This window comes from Falco peregrinus, chromosome Z (genome assembly GCF_023634155.1).
Source record: "Falco peregrinus isolate bFalPer1 chromosome Z, bFalPer1.pri, whole genome shotgun sequence".
Taxonomy (NCBI): domain Eukaryota; kingdom Metazoa; phylum Chordata; class Aves; order Falconiformes; family Falconidae; genus Falco; species Falco peregrinus.
The window spans coordinates 32776103-32795126 of record NC_073739.1 but is presented as its reverse complement, the minus strand read 5'-3'; the positions used below and the strand labels follow the sequence as shown (position 1 = coordinate 32795126).

Here is a 19024-nt window from a genome sequence, read left to right as displayed (position 1 = left end):
GGGAGATGAAGTGCAGAATTTTTAAAGCATGGGCTTTATTCACCTTGGATTTTTACATTCCCCATAGCTATCCATCCAATCATAATGCTTGCACAGAAACCCTGACTCTTGCAGGCCAGACATTATTGCAAATGTAATTTTGCTTATTTTTAATGTTAAGTGTTTGTGAGAAACTATGCTTGTGGCAATGGGCTCTCTTCTTAAAATAACAGCAGTCATTTGGCAACTAACCCTTATGAGAGATGGCTTTTAAATCACCTTTCTGAAACACAAGGTATGTTATATTAAGAAACATTACCTATAACTGCTTAAATCATGGCTTGCTCATATTCTCTCCATTTGGAACAATTAAACAGCAACAACTTGTTACCTGTTTTTCTGTACATAGAAGGATGAGAAGAAAAGTGAGTGTAGCAGCTTGCAGTAAACAGCATGATGTAGTCACTTGTACTCACTGGACTGTAAACCAGGCTGGAGTGACTAACTCCTATGTTAGGAAATGTAAATTGAAGCTAGGATGCTCAGTGAGAGCTTATGTTGCTATAAAATAACAGCACTGCAATTATTTCTTACTAAAATTTAGGAAGCTCCTTCCAGGAAGACCTTAGGAAAGCTGTCACCATCCTCTGACTCAGATATTGCAAATCAAGGGAGAGTAAAACAAGACAGAGCAAATGCTTGAAATGCAGATTAACCTTCAATGTGCATCCCAAGATACAATAGTGAGGGATCTTGAAGCTATGGTTGTGCTACAAAACTGTCAAGTAATGGAAAAGAGGTGATAAAAGCTCTTTGAAAAGTGATTTTCTGAATAGAAGTATTACTAATCTGCTATCTTCCCTGCTTCCTGAACTTAATCCAAACTAGGTCATCTAGGGCTAAAAAGAGCTTGGATTTCCAGATGGAATATCTCAACAGCTTACTGCAAAATGTGTATTAAACTATGGCTTGCTTTATTGCTGAAATCTGTCTTAGACCTTTTCAGTTTATACCAAGGCATTTTTTGATGTGTTTGCTTAAGTCCACAGTCTTCTATAGTATCCTGATGTTAGGAGCCATCGATCTTGCAGGTGTAACAATAGTGTGTTTTGCCTTGCAGAAGTTACAAGAACAAAGAAACAACGTCCTCAGCAAGAACAGTGTGTTTTCCTCTTTTCAGTTCCAGCCCTTCATTCCACTACATAATGCCTTTTCTATGAATAGCAATTTACATGTCCACTGACCTCTCAGTAACTGGTGTGGCTGCAGTTCCTTTGCAGCTCTGGTAGCTCTTCCCTTGCACCCAGCCTTGGACGCCAGTGTGGGCTGCTTGTTCGTACTTGCAAACGGATGTTGTAGTGAGAGAATAGCTTGAAGGGGAAGTATATAATTTGAAAAAGAAGAAAGGATCAGGTCTAATCTTAAAGTGCCTGTCATGGGGACTGTGTATTGGGTGTAACTAGCAGGCTTTCCATAGCAGGGGGCTGCAAGGGAGGAGGCCGTGAGCTCGTTTGTGCCAGTCATAGCTGCTTTCAGCCAACTTCAAAAGGATTGAAAACAACCCACTCATACCAAAACCTTAACTAATAAGAGCAGCGCATAGCACCTCTGCTGAAACATATTTAAGAAAAAGCAGCAGCCTCTAGAGCAGGAGACATTGGAGGAGATATGAGGAGATCTGTGAGGAGATGGAGGAGGAAGAAGTGGAGAAAACACATGGAAGGGAGAGACAGAATCTTGGAGGAGGTACTCCATGTCAGAGCAGGGACACCCTGGAGGGAACTGTGGCCCATAGAGGATCCATGATGGAGCAGGGGTATCCCTGGAGGGACTGTGGCCCATGGAGGACCCAATGTGAAGCGAGGAACAGTAAGGGGCAAGGAGCAGCAGAGGAAAATGAGTAAGAAGCAAGAAACAGCAGAAAGAAACCATTACATGCTGACCCCAACTTTCCACATTGCCCAGTACCTTGCTGAAGGAATTGGAAGGGACTGAGCATAACACCTATTGAAAGTAAGGGATGTTGAGACGAGGAGGAGTGCTGAACTGGGGCTGAGCTTGGGGAGGGAGGATAAAAGGTCTTTCCCGAAGTTTGTGTCTTCTTACACCCCCCAACCCCCACCCCACCCCCAGTATCTGAATCAGTAGTTGGAATTCTGTGTTAATTGGCAATAAATTAAATTAAGCAGGATTCCCTGACGGAGACTGCTTTGCCTGCAAAGATCTGTCACATCTTCTACAGGACACAAAAGCCAATATAATGTTTGCTGTGGATGTGAGACTTGGGAGGTACAAATGCCTCTGAGAAATCTGTAGGAGCCACATGTGCTCATCCACATGGAAAACTCAAGCCACCCAAATATAAGTATAGCTAGTGTTATTCTTAGAAACTAGTGCCAGTGTGGCTATTGACTTTGTTCGTACAGCCTTGCCATCAGATGTAACTGTGTCCCTTTCCCATGTCATCCCTCCTGTAAAATTTGTCAGCGTTTGTCTCTCAATGACCTGATGCCACTGTCATTCAACCAGGAGAATGCACAAGTGGAGAAATGCTGTCCAGTGGTGCACAAAGATATCCCACCATCCTACAGGTATTTTAACAGAGCAATCTAAATTAAACGGTCCATTTGCTTCTCAGGAACAGCTGTATGCTAGCTGTTTTATAGGAAAATGTCAAAATGCTTGAAACAGTTGGCACCGATACCTATTTCCAGAACTTAAAAGTCCAGCCTTCTGATGATAATGAAAAAGCCTACACTTTCCTTAGAGGAACCTGTTTTAAGGAGACATCAGTAGCAGGGCAATTTTCCGTTCTTTGGTATTGATGTAGCACTGTTTCCACTGATGTCAGGTCACTAGCTCTTTTAAAAACCCTATCCAGTATACCTCCCTCTCTTTCAAAGTCTTTACTATGTGGGATGAGCCATAACACTCTGCTGATAGTAAACTAAATGTACTCTTTCTCCCTGTGTTCTGAGTAAACATACTGAAATTATTTCTTTTAGAATTTAAAATTACAGTCCAGTAAATGTTTGGATGTGTAAAGAAAGCTCTAGTATATGATGAAAAACACACAGCTGCATTTATACATTAAAGGCCCAATTTTTATTTCAGTTTTACAACCAGCTGCAAGTACAAACAAAGTAAATCTGATTAAGTCAGTGAAGTTGTGCAGCAGCTACACTGGGGAAAGCAAAATCAGAACCAGGAACCTTTTTGTTTTGTCCAGCCCTGAGCATCTCTGTGAGATGGTGACTTGAGGGAAGGAGCTTGGGTCGCTACCGGAATGAACGCATCAGCTTTTATTTAGTGTAGAAGGGTCTGCGTTATTTATTTGAGTATTTGCTGCTATCTACAAGACTCCAGTTTATAGTATTACGTCAGATTACAATCAGTCCAAGCTCTTTGCTTTCAGGTATTCGTATTTCTATGCCACTTGAAGAAATACAATGGTGGTAGGCTAAGCACCAAAACACAAGACAGAAGATGAAAGATACAGCTGCCTCAGTAACTGCGTATCATCCAGATTGCTCATAATAAGGCAAAGCATTAACTGCATGAATGAAAACATGAACCGTTTCACTGCAGAAGAGCAATGGCAGTGCAGTATGTCTGTAGAGGGAACCATAATTTAGAGTTGCCTGCCTTTGTGCATTGCTTGTTTTCATTCACAGGGCATTTTATGCATTGAAAATGCAGTGCTACATTTTCACAGATTGCACTGTAGTGCTTTTAAGTGCCTCTGCCATGTAACAGGCAAAAATTAGGAAGGGGTTGTGTGGTGGGTGATGTTTCTAGGGGAGGAGCCCATCTGGGAGGATGAGGAACTGTGACACGCTCAGCCACCTGAGAATTTAGTAATTGTTAAGATTAACAACACAGGCCATTTCTCAGGTGGCTAAAACATGCCATCATCATTTATGGATTTTGTGTTTGGAGCAAGTCAAGTTGGGCACCATGAACCTTTAAAACTAAATTAACGTTATTTTTAAAGTGTGTGAATGGTTGCCAGTTTCTCCAAGAACTGACACAACCGAATTAATTCTTAAATATGGGTAAGTATCAAAGCGTTGGCTTTCGCAGTTCCCTGCCTCTTTGTGACGGTAAGTGACACTGAGGACAGATTCTGGGCCCGTCGAGGTTGGCTGTCACTGACTCCGGCCAGGCCGGTGCCCTCGGTGCGCTCCGCGGCCGGACAGCTGAGGATGTGCCGCTGCCCTGGTGGCACCGGCCGGGCTTTGGTTCGGGGAGCGGGGCAGGCGCAGGCTACGGGCGGCGGCAGCACCGTGACCTGGCCCCTCACTCCCTGCCCAGGCCCTCGGGCAGGGCCGCCCCTGGCAGCCGGAGGAGCCGGGTGCGCGGGGCTGGGATGCTCGTCGGGCACCGGGAGCGCGGCGCTGTGCAGGGAGCGCGGCGGCCACGCGTGTCCCGCCGTGCGGGCCCCGCCGCAGACGCACGGCTCCGCAGCTTGTTTTCGGCTGCAGTGTGCACGCCCAGATACACATCGCGGCGTGCCCGCCCCTCCGAAGAGCAGCCGCTGCGGAGGGAGAACGAACGAAAAAAGGGGGGCGGGGGGTAGAGAAGGAGCGAGGAAAAAGAAAGGACAGAGGGAAAAGAAAACACAAAAGGGAGACAGGGCACCAGAGAAAAGGGGAAGGGGAAAAGCGGCTGCTGGGCGGCCCCGGCCGTGGAAGGGGCGGGCGCCTCCGCCGCGGGCAGCTCCGCGCCGCCCTATAAGAGCCGCTGCGGGGCTCGGGCGGTCGGCAGTGGCAGCCGGGACAGGGGCGGGAGCGGAGCGGGGAGCGCGGAGCAGCGGCGCGGCGGGGCTCGGCTCGGCTCCCCGCGGGACCGACGGCGGCCGCCGGCCGGGGAGGTAGGCGGCGGGGGGACGCGCCGCGGGCGTCTGTCGGGGAGGGTTCCCCGTTCCGCCCGGAGCGGGCGGTGTAATGCGAGAGTCAAAGCCCAGATGGGTGGGTTTGGGTTGCTTTTGTTCTGTTCTTCGGCGCGGTGCCGCTTGCTGTGCCCAGCGTGTCCGGAGCGTGGCTCAGAGGGTGGCTTACGGGGTAGCGGGGGACCGGGCAGGGGCTAATAGCGGGTTGTTTTGTGTTTGGTGGGTTTATTTTTTTTTTTTTTCGTGTGTGTGCTTATCTTTTTTCTAATTACTTTGTTCTAGCTTGTCCTGAGCGAGGCGACTCTGACTTGGCAGCGCTTGCGTAGGGTGGCTCACCTGACCGCCGCCTCTTCCCGTCCTGGTGGGTGCTAGAAGATAACGGGAGGGTTCTCATCCCCTTCGCTCCTACTTGAATCCTAAAGTCGCGGGGCGGGGGGGGGAGGGCGGGCCTTGGGGTGAGAGGGAGTGTAAAAATAAAAGATCGATCCGGCTGCTTTTGTGATGGGCGGGATGTTCAGTTGCGTGCAACAAATCCTGCTTCTGCGTGCCAGAGTGTTGTTAAGCCTGGACTGCTACATTACAGCCGATCATCAGCCTGCTGCAAAATACTGCCGCTTAGTTCTGGAGGTACATGACTGCCCAGATGTTTGAAATGTATCAGGGAGGATACCCCAGTTATAAATTAAAAGTTAATATTAAATAGTATTTTTGCCTGTTTTAAACATCAACCAGGAGTAGTCGTCCCTGCCCCAGTCCCATCCCCCCCTTTCTCCCAGCTGTTGGCCTTGGTGATTCTAAGGCTGTACAAAAAACTTGCTTGGCTTGGATCAAAGTTAATCTTTAGTGTGTTGGAATAGACCTTACTGAAGCCAGAGGGATGTAAACCTGTGTTTGCATACTTGTAAATGTGCTAAGTTGAACCCTAAATATGAGTTGGACTTCCTCAGAAAGTATTGGTATGGATTATTAGCATGTTCATTCTGGAAGTGTCTTTGAAAATGAGCTGGTGCTTGTACTGCAGAGAACAGCCATGTCTTGGGGATGTTCCATCAACAACAGATGGCCAAGCTTGCTGTTGAAAGGCTTTTGTAATGGAGCAGTCTCGCTCAATTTTGAAACAGTGTCATGGTCATAAAGGTTCAGTGCAAATGCTTTTTGTGCTTGGCCCTTGTGGCACAGATTGCCTCCCTAAGAAGTGGGAATGGCAATGAGTGCCGAGACTTCCCTGTAACACAGATCAGTGTGTGATTGTGTGGTGCCCCTGGCATTAAGCTGTTAAGGCTGTTTAGCTAAATGGGTGCATACCTGGGACTCTGCAGTGTGTTGCCAATGCAACAGATACAGATGCTGTTGGTGGGTCTTCACAACACATAATTCAAATTTCAATTTTAATTTAAGTAAGGCTGGTGTAAAACTGTATCTGGTACGGCGTGGACAAGTAAGGGCGGGAGTATTGATTTGAAGATTCAGTCAGCAATATTCAGGCGAGCGGAGGTTATCTTTATTTGGCAGAGCTGGGTGCATGGGGGATTGCTCCACCAAAGTCATGCACACCGAGGGGACTTTTCAGGCCCCCCTTTATACAAGCTACTCATACCTATTCATTAGTTTTCCAAGAAATTGTTTACATATTCATTACAATTCTGAAAATTCATTTACATCTTGTGCCTGAGCAATGTCCTTGAGGATTTGTCTCTACACAGACTCTGTTCCTTAGCGGCCATGTTTGAAGTCTCCAACTTCGCCAGGCTGCATGTACGACTAAGACAAAATGTCCCTTCGAAAGATAACCAACCAAAGGATTTAGCAGTCTGTGCATCCATCATGTGGCAATAAGGGTCCTTGGACATCTCCCGACTTTTAACTAAACATAGTTGCGTCATCCTTTAGATAAGTGGTACAGCATTTGCTATTCAGTATGATAGCTTTACTCATGACACAGAGCATCTTGTTTCTCATATAATCTTGTAAACTTGGTCAGGCTGATTACGGTAAGAGTTAAAAGAAGAATTGTCAACTCTTAACAAAGTACATAAAAGTTTGGTAGCATGTTACACAAGAGCTATATGGCAGTATTTAAGTTGAACCTGTTAAGCTGAAAATGCCTAGCTTTAAAAAATAACAAAAATTGATGCTTTTTTTAATGCTTATTGTAGGTGTTCTGAAGAGATACCTGCTGGTCTCTGGGTTGCAAGAGATCACGGTTGCTGGCATTTGAGGTTAGAGTGTAATAATCAAGCAGCTAGCCCCAACCATTCACACTTTTCCCTGGTAAAAGTTGGTGCTGAAGTGCACTTAGCCATACAATATTTATGTGAAACAAACACTTTGGGTGCAACTATATGTAATATTTTGGCATTTGCAGTAGTTGTGGTAATCTTGTGGATATTAATTACAAATTTCCTCTGAATACAGCTGCATAGCAGTACAAGCAGGTATGTTGAAAGCTTCTTAATGGTCTCTTCACCCAGTAAGAATGAGGCATGTTTATAGATCAGTTTGCCACAGGCAGCTGCTGGCAAACCTTTTTTGTAATGCTAAATCTGTTTTCAAAAACAAGTGTTGCTCAATGCTATTGGTGTGAGTAGAGACTTGGTCGGGCACCAAATTTGACGTCTGCCATCATGGTGTAGATAAGAGTGGCTCTTGGTGAAATGCTGCACTACAGAAGATTAAATGCTGTTGAGTTTTAAAAAGGTCAGTGAAATTATTTTGGCCTTTGCTCCAGGAGTAGCCTTTTCTCTAGCATGCCTTGCGCTGAACTTCCCCGCTGGTTGTGCTAGGGTAAAACAGTCTGCTGTGATTCAAGAAGAAGCCTTAGTGACAAGGAAAGCAGCTGTGGACCTTCTATGCAGATTCTGGGCTGGAGCATTCTCATGCGTTAATTAAGTGTAATACACTTCAGAAATACAGTTCAGAAAGCAAGTCTCCCGTTGTCTCCAGCTCTGCCAGCCTGTTGCCTTACCTGTGAGTTCACCTGTCAGAGTTAGACCCACAGAGCAGGAGGAGGATCTGTACTGCACTCATCCATCTGTGGCCAGACATGATCTGCTCTGCTAGTGTTTATTACATGTGTTGCACCATGCAGACATATTTCTTAGGGTGTGGTTTCTTCAGAACTTTAATCCAGAATAATTGAAGGTTGCTGGTAATGGACCTGCTTCACTTTCCCCTGGCTGCCCCTTTTCTATCCCCATCTGTTTCATCCTCCATGCTGGCACTGGGGTTCACCAACCCACGGTGAGTAATTGAGAACAAACTTTCTTCTCTTTGCTTGGTGATTTTTTTATATTTTTTTTTAGCAGCCTCTGCTCAGCGTCATCTCCTGGCTTTGTGAATGCTGGTGCTAGCACAAAGGTGATGACAGGAGCAGAGCAGGAAGGGAACCAAACTACCACTTTATTTAGGTAACCCTGGAGCAAGCACCCTTGGTGTTTATATAGGTCTCCTAGGATGGGCAATACACCAAATGCTGAAATAAGTCCAGAGGCCATGGCTGACCAAACACCAGGTGTTTCTGTTAGGCTGGTTATTCTTGATGACTTCTACTGTGACTGGGGCTAGAGTCAGGACCTACTGTTCAGTAAAACATGTTTTACACATATAACTTCTTTTCCTTGTTCATCTGAGGCAGCTAGGGACTCTACCCACTTTCTCTGGGTCTCACATGGTACAAAGTTGCTCTCTCTGAGGTCTCAATTTTATGCCAGCTGAGGATTTGAATCCTGAATGGCCTGAAAGTTTTCTGTGTAGTGAATGAGAATGCATTTCTGCAGTTACTAAGAGTATAGATTGAAAATACCATGGTAAGACTTTGCTTGTAGTGTTTAAAAGACGATTACCACAAAGAAGTGAGAGTATTTCGTATTCTGTAGCTACATGTCTTGCATTTCCCTTGGTCGTAAAAAAATATACAGAGCAACTCAGAAGAATTGTGGTGAATAGAACTCCTGACTGGAGTACCCTTTCTCTATTATTTTGGTCTTGTATTATAAAATTATATCTACTATTTTGGTTATTTCTTTAAGATAGGTGGCAGCAAAGCTAGTCTTGTCTTTTTTAACATTTGTCACTGGGGGGGAAAGCATGTGAGCTTGTCTCAAGGACTGAGATGGAGTAGGATGGAAAACTGTTGATGTAGCTTCCCTGACACAGCAGGTTAATGCTGTAGGAAAAATGGGAACATTCAGATCTTTATTCATTGGGTTATTAGTGAAAAAAGTTGGTCATAGATAGTAAGAATGCACATTGGTTTGAGTAGTATAAATACCCACATACAAGCTGACCTTTTTCCTCTTCTGTTATTTTCTGGAGGAGTGTTGCTTAGCAGAGCTCTTGTCTAATGCAATGAGATCTGTTCATGTTGTGCTAACTTTGTTAGGGAACAATTGCTATTAGACAGAAAAAGGACATCAAAAGAGCCTTTCAAGACTGTTCTGGTTTCGGCTAGATAGCAAGGTCATTCTCTGGGAACAAACAAACAGTCAGAGCCTCTGAACACACAGTTCAGAGATCATTCTGGAGGTCTGATTTCCTTTTTAGCAAATAGCAGGCAGGGGTGTGTGGAAGATAGTGGTGGCCAAAACCTGTTACCACCCTACTTGCTTGGCTCCCTGAAACACCCTGCAGTTTTACAAGCCTATTGCCAAGTGAATGGTTGTTACTGGGAACAGGCAAGCAAATCATGCAAGTAATAGTTATTAGTTTTCTTGGCTGTTGGCTTAAATTTGCCTTTTACTAAGCTATGTAGAAGGTCTCTACACAGAGCAGTGGCAGTGGTGTAGGTAACAAGAGCAGGACTAGGGACCAGGAGAACCTGATTCCCAGGACCTGTGCCCATCTTGTGATGACTTGCCCATTTCCTTTTACCTGCTTTCACCATCATTGATAACAATGACATGACAAAAGTTTATACTCTTCATGGTGGAAGTGAAAGTGCATTCATTTCTCACCTGCAGCAAGTAACACATCTTTTTGAAGACTATAGGCTGTGTTGCTCCTGTCAGCAACCTGGGTTTAAGTCCCAGGTTTTCAGGTGTAGCGTCTGCTTTTCCAGGTGAATTTCTGTGCCTTCAAAAGAAAGGCAAATTATCACACGACGTTCTTTTGTCCAAGTGCTGTATTCATAGGGACTGTATTGATAGTCTAGGGATCTGTTGGGTTTTTTTGTTCTTCCCTATTGTAATTTTGCTCCCATAATAATAATTGGGCTATGGCTACTCATAAAAGCAGAGTTAGGACCAAATTTGAATGGATTAAAAAAAAAAGTGTTCTCCTCCAAACAATAAAGCATCACCAACCTTTTCTGAGTGCAGATGTATGGACAATTCCATTCTAGTACCAGTGCTGGAGTCAAAGTTCAACATCTCCTCCCCTAAATGAAATGCTGCTATTCAATAAACTGAACTGATCTTGCATTTGTATTTTTGTTCTACCTATAGGCAATGTGCTTTTTATCTGATTTCCTTGTTTTAAAATGTTTTAGCTATTTTAGTTATTCTTTGCCCTATTAAATCAGAGGAGCAGTTCTTACTGCTTTGTTTCCCAGCTCTTTCAAACCTCTATTTAAATATTCACCCTAAAGTAAGCAATAGGAATTTTTCTACAATCTTTGGAGAGATCTGGACTCGATTCCTTCTATCAGACTGATACCACCACTTGTACACCATCTGTTTTCAGATTTTATCAGATATTATTTTTCCCCAGGTAATTTTTGTGTTCTCTTGATTGCCATATCTTCCATAGCTTCTTTCCCAATTCTTGTGACATGCTTTTACTGTTCCATACTGATAAATCTATCTTCCCAGTTGTGTTTATGTATAAAACCAGACATAGTTGCAATCAACTAGATTGTCTGTGGGAGTATGCTTTGACTCCAGTGGAACTTTGATCAGCATCATAAAGGATATCTTAAGGTCAACAGAAAAAAGTACGTTTTGGATACTATAGCCATTAAAAATTTGCAAAACTTCTGTTTACATGCATCTCTTGCAAGCTTATTGCTTTTCCTTTTAGCATTTCATGCCACTTCTGTGCTTATCTGAAGTGGCTTCTGTTCAGAGTCATTTGGTTGAAATAGGGTAGACCAAAGCTCTTCACCTCAGTGCTTGGTCCCTTGAAACTATTGGAGCAAATTAATGGAGCTCTGTCCTGAATGGTTCTGCATCATGAGATGTAGCTTACAACATGAACAAATGCTGTCATCCTTCTCTCAGATCCGTCTGTGCATGATGTCAAAATACGTGTACGCTAGTTTGCTTTGCATGTGTGTTAACTGTCATACTGACTTTAAGGACTGAGACTGAGCGGTGGGGTGTGAGTTGTACTGGTGGAACTAAAGAATTATGATGTGTCTGGAACAACTGTTTTCCTAGTGGATCAGGGGAAATGGGGAAGATTGTCACATACTTTCGGGCAGTGCTCCAAGCTAGCTGCCCTGTGCCACACCTGCCACAGCAGGCATGTGGGCTCCCTTCTTATCGTCTGTGCCAATTATTTTCATGTTCTTTTGTGAATAACTTTAGAGATAAGTGATGTTGAACTCTGTATTGGTTGCCAAGATTGATCAGAAATTCATGCCTCTTCAAAGCTGACACTCACTGCTTTCAAAACGACTTGGACGTCTGTTTATCACTTTAGTGAGTTACTGGCTTCCAACTCTGTACAGTTAGGTGGTAGCCATGTGGGAGCTGAGGTCTTCTTGTGGCCCTGTCTGTTGCAGGCTTTAAAGGATCAAACTCTGCTGAAGCTGACAATGGCTGCTAAATAATGCCTTTGCCAGTTTATTGCTTTTTTTTTTACAGTGTCATTTCCTTTCATTGTGCTAGAGGCTTTTTCTTGGCTGATGTTTTTATGCATAGTTCAGGGATATTTTTTTCATCTGTTGTTACTTATACCTATGCCACAGATTTCAGTGCAGTTGTGTAGCTACCAGGCTTAACAGACAGCTTATTCCTTATGCCAGTGAATCTCAAAGGCACCACTAGGATGTTTTCTGCTCTGCTACTGGACACACACACTGGTTTATGGCATGAGGGTCCCAAATGGCAAAGATGAAGAGGGAAATAACAGTAAAGTTTCTTCTGATGTTACAGAGCAGGCATATACCTCAAATGGGAGTTTAATCTTGTACTGGGAACAGTTTGTGTCCTTTTTTTCTCCCAAGATGAAGAGCAAGTTACAAAAAAAAAGATAAGACACTCCTTTCCAATAAAACCCTTAACGAAAGTGTTGGCAAAGCTGCAAGGCTTGGTAACATTGCTCAGTAGTAGATACAAGCATGCCAGTGAAGCTCCAGGCACTTTGCATTAGGATTTTGGAGCATTTCTCAGCATTAGACTTCATTAAACCAGATCGATGGCTGCTTTGTCTAAAGTGTTCCAGTGACCAGGATGTGCTGTGGAAGGGGTGGTGGTCAAAAGAGTTTTGTCCTGACACCCTCTGAGCTCATGGATTTATTTTCTGAAAAATTGGTGAGGCTGATTACATTTTTGGGGAAGCCCTGTCTTCCTTCTCCCCCTTGATGTTGCTGCCAAGCAGAAAAGTACCTTCTGCAATATGAAATGCTTCACCCTTTTTCCTAGTTGCAAAGATAATGTTCTTAAACAGGATGTGTCATCAGCTGGAAAAAGTGACTGAGGCTGTATAACATAGCTCTTTGCAGACTGTGTACTGATGAGGCTGTAGTTGCTCAGAGATCAGAGGTTAATGGCATGAATTGAGCTCAAATGTAGCAATTATTATTTTAGCAGGATGTTCTATTATTTCTAGATTCTACCTGAGAAGAGCTCATTCTGAGAGCAAAAAAAATATTAATCTGCTAATATGGACTATGGATTTTTGCACATTGGCTGTGATAAAGTGAATCAGCTTTTGTATTTGTTTTTGCTAAATAATGGGCTAGATCTTGGCTTTTTTTTGTGTGGGCAAAGTAGGGGATATTCAGTGTGGTGTTGAAAGTTGAAATGCTCCATGTATTTCACAGCCTTCCAGTGGAAGCAGTTTTTTTTGTAAAATAGATGACTGCATTTCATCTTGAGTGTTGTACTTGACATTTAGGCAATTCCTCTTGCCGAAGTGCATGCCCCAGTCTCTTCCAAATGCTTTTGTTTGGGTCAGTCCAGCTGTGGTGCATGCAAGCTGGAAGTCTTCAGCTGCATTGGAGCTGCCTGTATTTTCACCAATGAGCCTTTTGAGCATCCTAGAAGTAAATGAGAACCAGCTGTTGTCATTCTGATAGGCAGATATTGCTGCCCTGTGACCTGGGACAGGTTTTCAAAACAGCTTGGCATGTTGTATCACAAGGGAAGCTTATAAAACACCAGACATTTCTGAAAATGTGGCATTGTGTAATGAGGAGGCACTGAGGACTTTGGAAAAGGTAGTCCAATTTGTATTGTGGAGTACTTAGTAAGCTAGTGCTTGACTCTTTGGGAAACTGTCCCCTAAGGTTTATTTCTGATTGGTAGGGATGAGCCCACCTGTGGCTCAGAAATTTATCTTGAGTGTGGCTTTGACAGAAGAGGGAGGACTGATACTCTGAAGAGTTTAAGGCCAGGGATTTCAGTGTTCATTGTTAACTCTGGGTCAGGCCTTTCAAAATGATCATCTGCTGAGCTGTTTGTCATAAAGCATTCAGAAAGGCTCAGCACATAATGTACAGACTTTTGAAAAATCTATTTGTCCAGCCCTAGTGCCGAGACTGAATACCTTTAGAACACCCTTGCTGTTTTTTTGTAAATAACTGGGAAGCCAGATTTATGCCCGTAACATGACATTAGTTCCAGCTCTTGCCCAGAGCAAGATCCAGCCTCCCTCCTCTATGCAGGACCTTGTGTGGCAAGCAGAACCGAGTCTTGGGCTCGGGTTATGTCACTAGTGGTTTTACTAGCAGCAGTTAAAGCAGGTTGGGAATAGGAACAGGTATTCTATTGTTCCTTTGCTAAAAGGAGGAGCCCTTGTCTATTGGTTGTCTCCAGTCTTCTGTGAGGTTGGACCCCCTTAGATAACACAGGAATGTCCTTTATTCAGCATTCTGTAGCTGTGTGCCTGCTGCCTTGATGATCCTGTGGATGATGAGGTGCTAGGGGTGTCCGTTTTGTCTGTGCCAGAGGCGGTAAGGTCACCAGAGGGATTCCACGAGACTGTTTTGTCAGCTTCCTGATGTTTTGGCACTATCATTTAATATTTTTACAAAACTTTACATGCTCCTCAAGGAGGCAAAATGAGTTAAACTGCAGTATTGTGAAGGTGGATCTCAGTGTGTCTGTCATACAAATCACTGTTACTTAGAGGGCAGATGGATGGCCACATTGAAAGCAACGCACTAGTTGCTTTCAAGTATTAGTAAGCACTGGAGAACAAGGCCAGATCCTGCTTACTACCTAATCTAAGGTCAAGTAGTCAGTGTGTGTGTGATGTAAACTAATAGAGGATCTTGCCAAGAGTTGCCACCCAAATACTGTTGTCTGTGGTCCTAATGAAGTTCTTGCCTGCTGACCCAGAATGTCTCCCATCACATTTTTAGCCGCAAGGGGTTGGTGTAAACCTTGTGATGTGACTTGGGTGATTTTGAAGAAGAAAGAACTTCTCACTGAACAACTTTCTAGATGGAACAGGAAACTTGGTGTCTTGTATTCATTTTGCAAATGGGAGAGAAGTGTCCTCTATGGGGAGGTTATGAAAGATCTGCTCTTAGTGTCCATGTGGCTTCACTGATAACGATCCTGTGTCCCAGGCAGCAAGTTGTAGGTTCAAAGCTCACACTTCCACTGCTGATCCTGCATTGCTTGTGATTCCTACAGAGTCTAGCAGTGCTTAAACCAGGAGACAGACGTGTGGGATCTGGTCGTTATATTCTCATCTCTGCTTTTGCTTTGCTTGTGGCCTTGGGTGAGTTCCTTGAACTCTGTGCTGCTGATGCTTTCGATGGCACTTTTTTGTAACATAGTTCAGGCTTTTTGGGTTAACAGTAATGCTCTTTCAAAGTAATCTTGTATTCCCATAAAACCATTACTGTTTGGGTGGCAGCTTTCCCTCCTTCCTAGAGCTCCAGTAGATATATTAAGTTTTTGGACTTCTTGAAAGTTTTAGAAATGGGAATGTCAGATTTTCTCCTGTGGGTTTTGCTAACTTTCTGTGAATTGTTTTGGTCACAGAATGGACGCTATTTCTGATTCTTTATGCACTGGCTGTTTCTGCTGTGGATATTATCTCCAATTAGATCTCTAGCAGCAGGATAAAATACTACTTTCATTTGTCCACAGCTGCTTTTGATCTAGTCTAATCACAACAGGATTGAGATTAATGCTGTTTTTCCTCCTCCTTTAGTCTCGTTTGAAGTTGCATAGATTCCAGGTGCTTTTCATTTTGGGGGAGTTGTGGATGTTATGGTCAAGATGTTCTTCAAATACTTGTGCCTTGAGAGCTTCTTGTGGCCTTCCTGAGTCATAGGTTGTACAAAGTGGATGTAGTTGTAGAAGAGTAAATCTCTTGGTTCCATCTTCTATGCTAAAGGTGAAATCCTGGTGCTCTGCAGAGAAGTGGTCAAGATGCTAGACCTTGATTTAGGAGAGGTGGATTTAATTCTGGAGTCCAGGCTTGATCTGTACCTTGTTTATCCAAATGCCCATCCAGGCCACTAGTTCTCTGATGGTTTTGCTTATTTGAGTTAAAATGTGAGTTCATGAGGCAGGCAATTCTGTCCTGCCATGGTGTTCACAGCCCTCGTGGGGACCTCCTCTCAACTGGTGGCATATAGAACACTGAGGGACTTTGACCTTGGCTCTGGGCTTTGCAGAGCAGTATCTCATGATATTGCTTGCTCCGCAAAATGCAGCCTGACACTGCCTAAAGGAAATGAAATGTGAGGACACGTTAGCCTTAAAGAGGACTATTTCTGCTGAAGGCTGGCCTTTGTGGTTTAGTTGCCCCTTTTCTTCAAAAGTGGATCTCATTTAGCTTGATATATACATAGGCAAAAGCTACTGGAGTTAAGCGGGTGTATGGCTCTTAGTCTGAGGCAGAAAGTGAGAGGTGCTATATACCATGTCTGCTCATGGGACACAAACAGCATTGGCTCTAGTAGCTCAAAACTGTGCTGTGTCCAGCACATGCCTTTTCCCCTTATAAGGGCATCACCTCTAGATGTTAAATTGGTGCTCTCCATAGTAGAAGAATGGCTGCAGAAGCGTGGCCTTAGAATCTCTGAAGTTCTGCACAATCCAGGCCTGGTATTAGAACAGGCCTGTAATCAGAATTGTACTGAAGCTGCTGTGCTGAGGTTAACAAGAAAGGTGGCCTGGAGCTGTTCTTGAATCCGGAGACCAAGTCATTATGTTGTGCCAACAGGCCGTGGGTGTAACAAGCTACAGCTGCTGGGAAAGCAGGTGCAGGGCCAAGAAAGATGGGGACCGGTATGGGAAAATAGGGAGTAACAAACTACAAGGCTGAAGCACAGCAACACAAATTAACTACATGGATAGAATGCTTATTTTAGTCATGATAATTAGGGGTGTGAGTACCACGTGCGCTTAGAGGCTAATCAATTATATTTTTGCTTTACGAATATGCATGTGTATCTATCCTATATAAGTAGTGTTAGAAACTAATAAAGTTGAGCAAGATGCATAACTCGTATTGAGCGACTTCTTGACTCCGGCGAACCCTTCTCCCCAACACTCCATGGCTGCTTTCTCTGTGCAGAGTTGCCAGTTGTAGCTTTTGTGATGTGGAAAATCTGACTGAGACAACAGGACTGCTAACTGATTATGGAGGCCACTGAACCTTCATCCACTAGGAAAAGCTTTTAGCTCTGCGGACCAGGGCTATGTTTAACTCATTGCTGGAGATGTAGTGGGTCTACAGCAGGGGTCCTCAATCCGGCCCCCGGTATTTGCAGACCCCCCCCCACCCCCCCCGCCGGGGGCTGGGGGGGGAACCAAGCAGCCGCAGATGGCTGCCTGCCACTGCATCCGCGCCGGCCCCCTGGTTAAAAAGTTTGAGGACCCCTGGTCTACAGCCTCTTGCAGAATCCTGAAATGTTCCAGTCTCATGAGGTTTGATAAGTTTGCTTTGTTCCCTGTCTGAATAGTGGTTTCTTCTCTAGGGGAAAGGTTTTTCGCCCCCAAAAGAAAGCAAACAGCTGCATTGTTTGCAGAAAGCTGCTTTTGAAGGCTGTTTTATGTTTACTTAGTACGGATACCAGGCATGGGGGTGGGGAATTGATTCTCTGCCACTTGAGCTTTTTTCCTCTTTAAATCTACAGCTGTAAAAATACATTGCTTTGTATTCAAAATGGATTGGGGCTGGAGAGTCTTGGCATACCAGTTGATGGACTTCTTAGCAGCCGTTCTACTTGCAAGTCCTGGGTATTGCTGATCTAGAAAGAAAGACTTGGTCAAAGTATGTGTTTCACTGTCCATTTTTTGAGAGGTTGCCCTGTAGCCTGACGTCATCTTCATAGTAACTGTCTGAACTGTACACTGAGATAGAATTGCAGGTCTGGAGGCAGCGCAGGGTTTCTGCAGCAGGGGGGAAGGTCACACACAGGGAATCTTCTGCAAAGGCAGAGCATGGGACAAGTGTGTGGACCCTGTGCTTTGATTGTGCTGCTGGTGGGTGTTGTGGCTGCAGGTCTGGGTGAGCAGAGAAAGTCCTGACCTGGTGTTAGAACTTCGCTGAGATCAAGGCAGGAACCCCAGGCTGGATCATAAGGTACATGCAGATTGCTGTGTACCTCCTGTCTATCCTCCAACGTCCACTGATGCTGCAGGCTTAAATTCTTTTGTGATTGTAAGGGTAAGCTCTTCCCTAGGACGAGACTAGGGGAAGCTCTACCAGAAGATCTGGGGAAGTGTTCAGATGTCTCTTACTTGGTCACTTCTGGGTGTTTTTTGCCAGGAATTGGGAAAACTTGAGACACCTGACAAATAGCCTGTTAAATGTGCACAAGTCTGAGTAGCATGTTGATAGAGCATGCAGGGACACCCTGTGTACTGGACTCCCACCGTTTATTTGCTGGCTTAATACAAAATGGCTTCTTAACCAAGCAGCCAAGACTAAGTAAGGATTGACTGAACGCTTGCTGCTGCGTCTGCATATTGCATGAGGCACATGCCTGGATTCAGGACATTATTCCAAACACATTACTTGTCTCAGTTATCAGACAGCCCCTTCTGATGGTATCTGTTTATTTGTGGTAAAGTGGCAGATCTGAGTTTACACCTGAGTTACCAGAAGCTGCCAGGTGTACCCTGAAGCTGTAGGGAATTTGTCTCCCCTGGTGCGCTCTGCGTAGTGTAAGTTTTGCTGTTGTGTTGTATATATTGGTGAAGAGGTAGAAAAATGCTGAAGCAGAGCTAGACAAAAACAGATTTCTGGGTAATGAAGTGAAATAAGCCTGATGCCTCTAGCCCTAAGATTGCTGTGTATTGGTATCTGCCTCTACTGGAAACCTTGCTGTGTTCACACAATTAAAAGACGGGATGTGAAAACTGGACATCTTAAAGACCTCTCAACAGCTAAGTTGTGCTATTGGTTGTAGTTGGAGGAATTCTTCGCACTTTCATGGGAGGTGCTTTATAAAAACTAGAGATTGCACTCTAAAAGAGTTCGTCCTTTTAGACCAGTGTTGGCAGGTGAAAATCTCCATTCTCTTCAGCAGAGCAGACTTATGCTGTGATGATGAATTCACGCAGCTTTTCTTATTCCAGACAGAAACAGTATTGCTGCTTTAGACAGTTCCAGGCAAATGTCAGGAGTGATCACTGATACATACTGATGGCTCAAAATTCTACTTAGGTGAGACACAAAAGCCTGCATTGGAGACTAGGGGTATCTGTGCGTTTTGGCACTGCAGTGCTAAATTTCAAGTTGGATTTCCTAGCTACACTGAACTTTACCAGACTAGTCTGAAGTGGAGATACAGATGATCTTCAGCTCCAACTGAGCTGTGAGTGTTGGGGTTACCAGTTTTCTGCATCTGACTTAGAATTCTTGCCTGCTGTCAGCTGGAAGAACATCTGGAAGGGGGCTAAGCCATCTTCCTCTGAGAATCTTTGGTTGCAGCATGTTTTCTGATGCACTAGTAATTCAAGTGGACCTAGTTTACTTGCATCAGCAGTGAACCCAATCTGTCAGCCTCTGTGGATCAAA

The 19024-nt window shown here is 44.3% G+C and overlaps 1 protein-coding gene across 3 annotated transcripts in view; it reads left to right on the top strand.

Moving 5' to 3' along the window:
* Positions 1 to 4699: 4699 nt before the first annotated feature.
* The window catches only part of ABCA1 (ATP binding cassette subfamily A member 1), a 99631-nt gene continuing 85306 nt past the window's right edge, over positions 4700 to 19024 (top strand). For 2 of the 3 annotated variants that reach the window (XM_055790653.1, XM_055790651.1), the window contains exons 1-2: positions 4700 to 4852; positions 5153 to 5231. The gene's annotated coding sequence lies outside the window, so the exon portion shown is untranslated. Of the gene's footprint in view, positions 4853 to 5152; positions 5232 to 14669; positions 14762 to 19024 lie in introns of those variants that run through there. The other variant, XM_027777814.2, reaches the window with a different exon arrangement.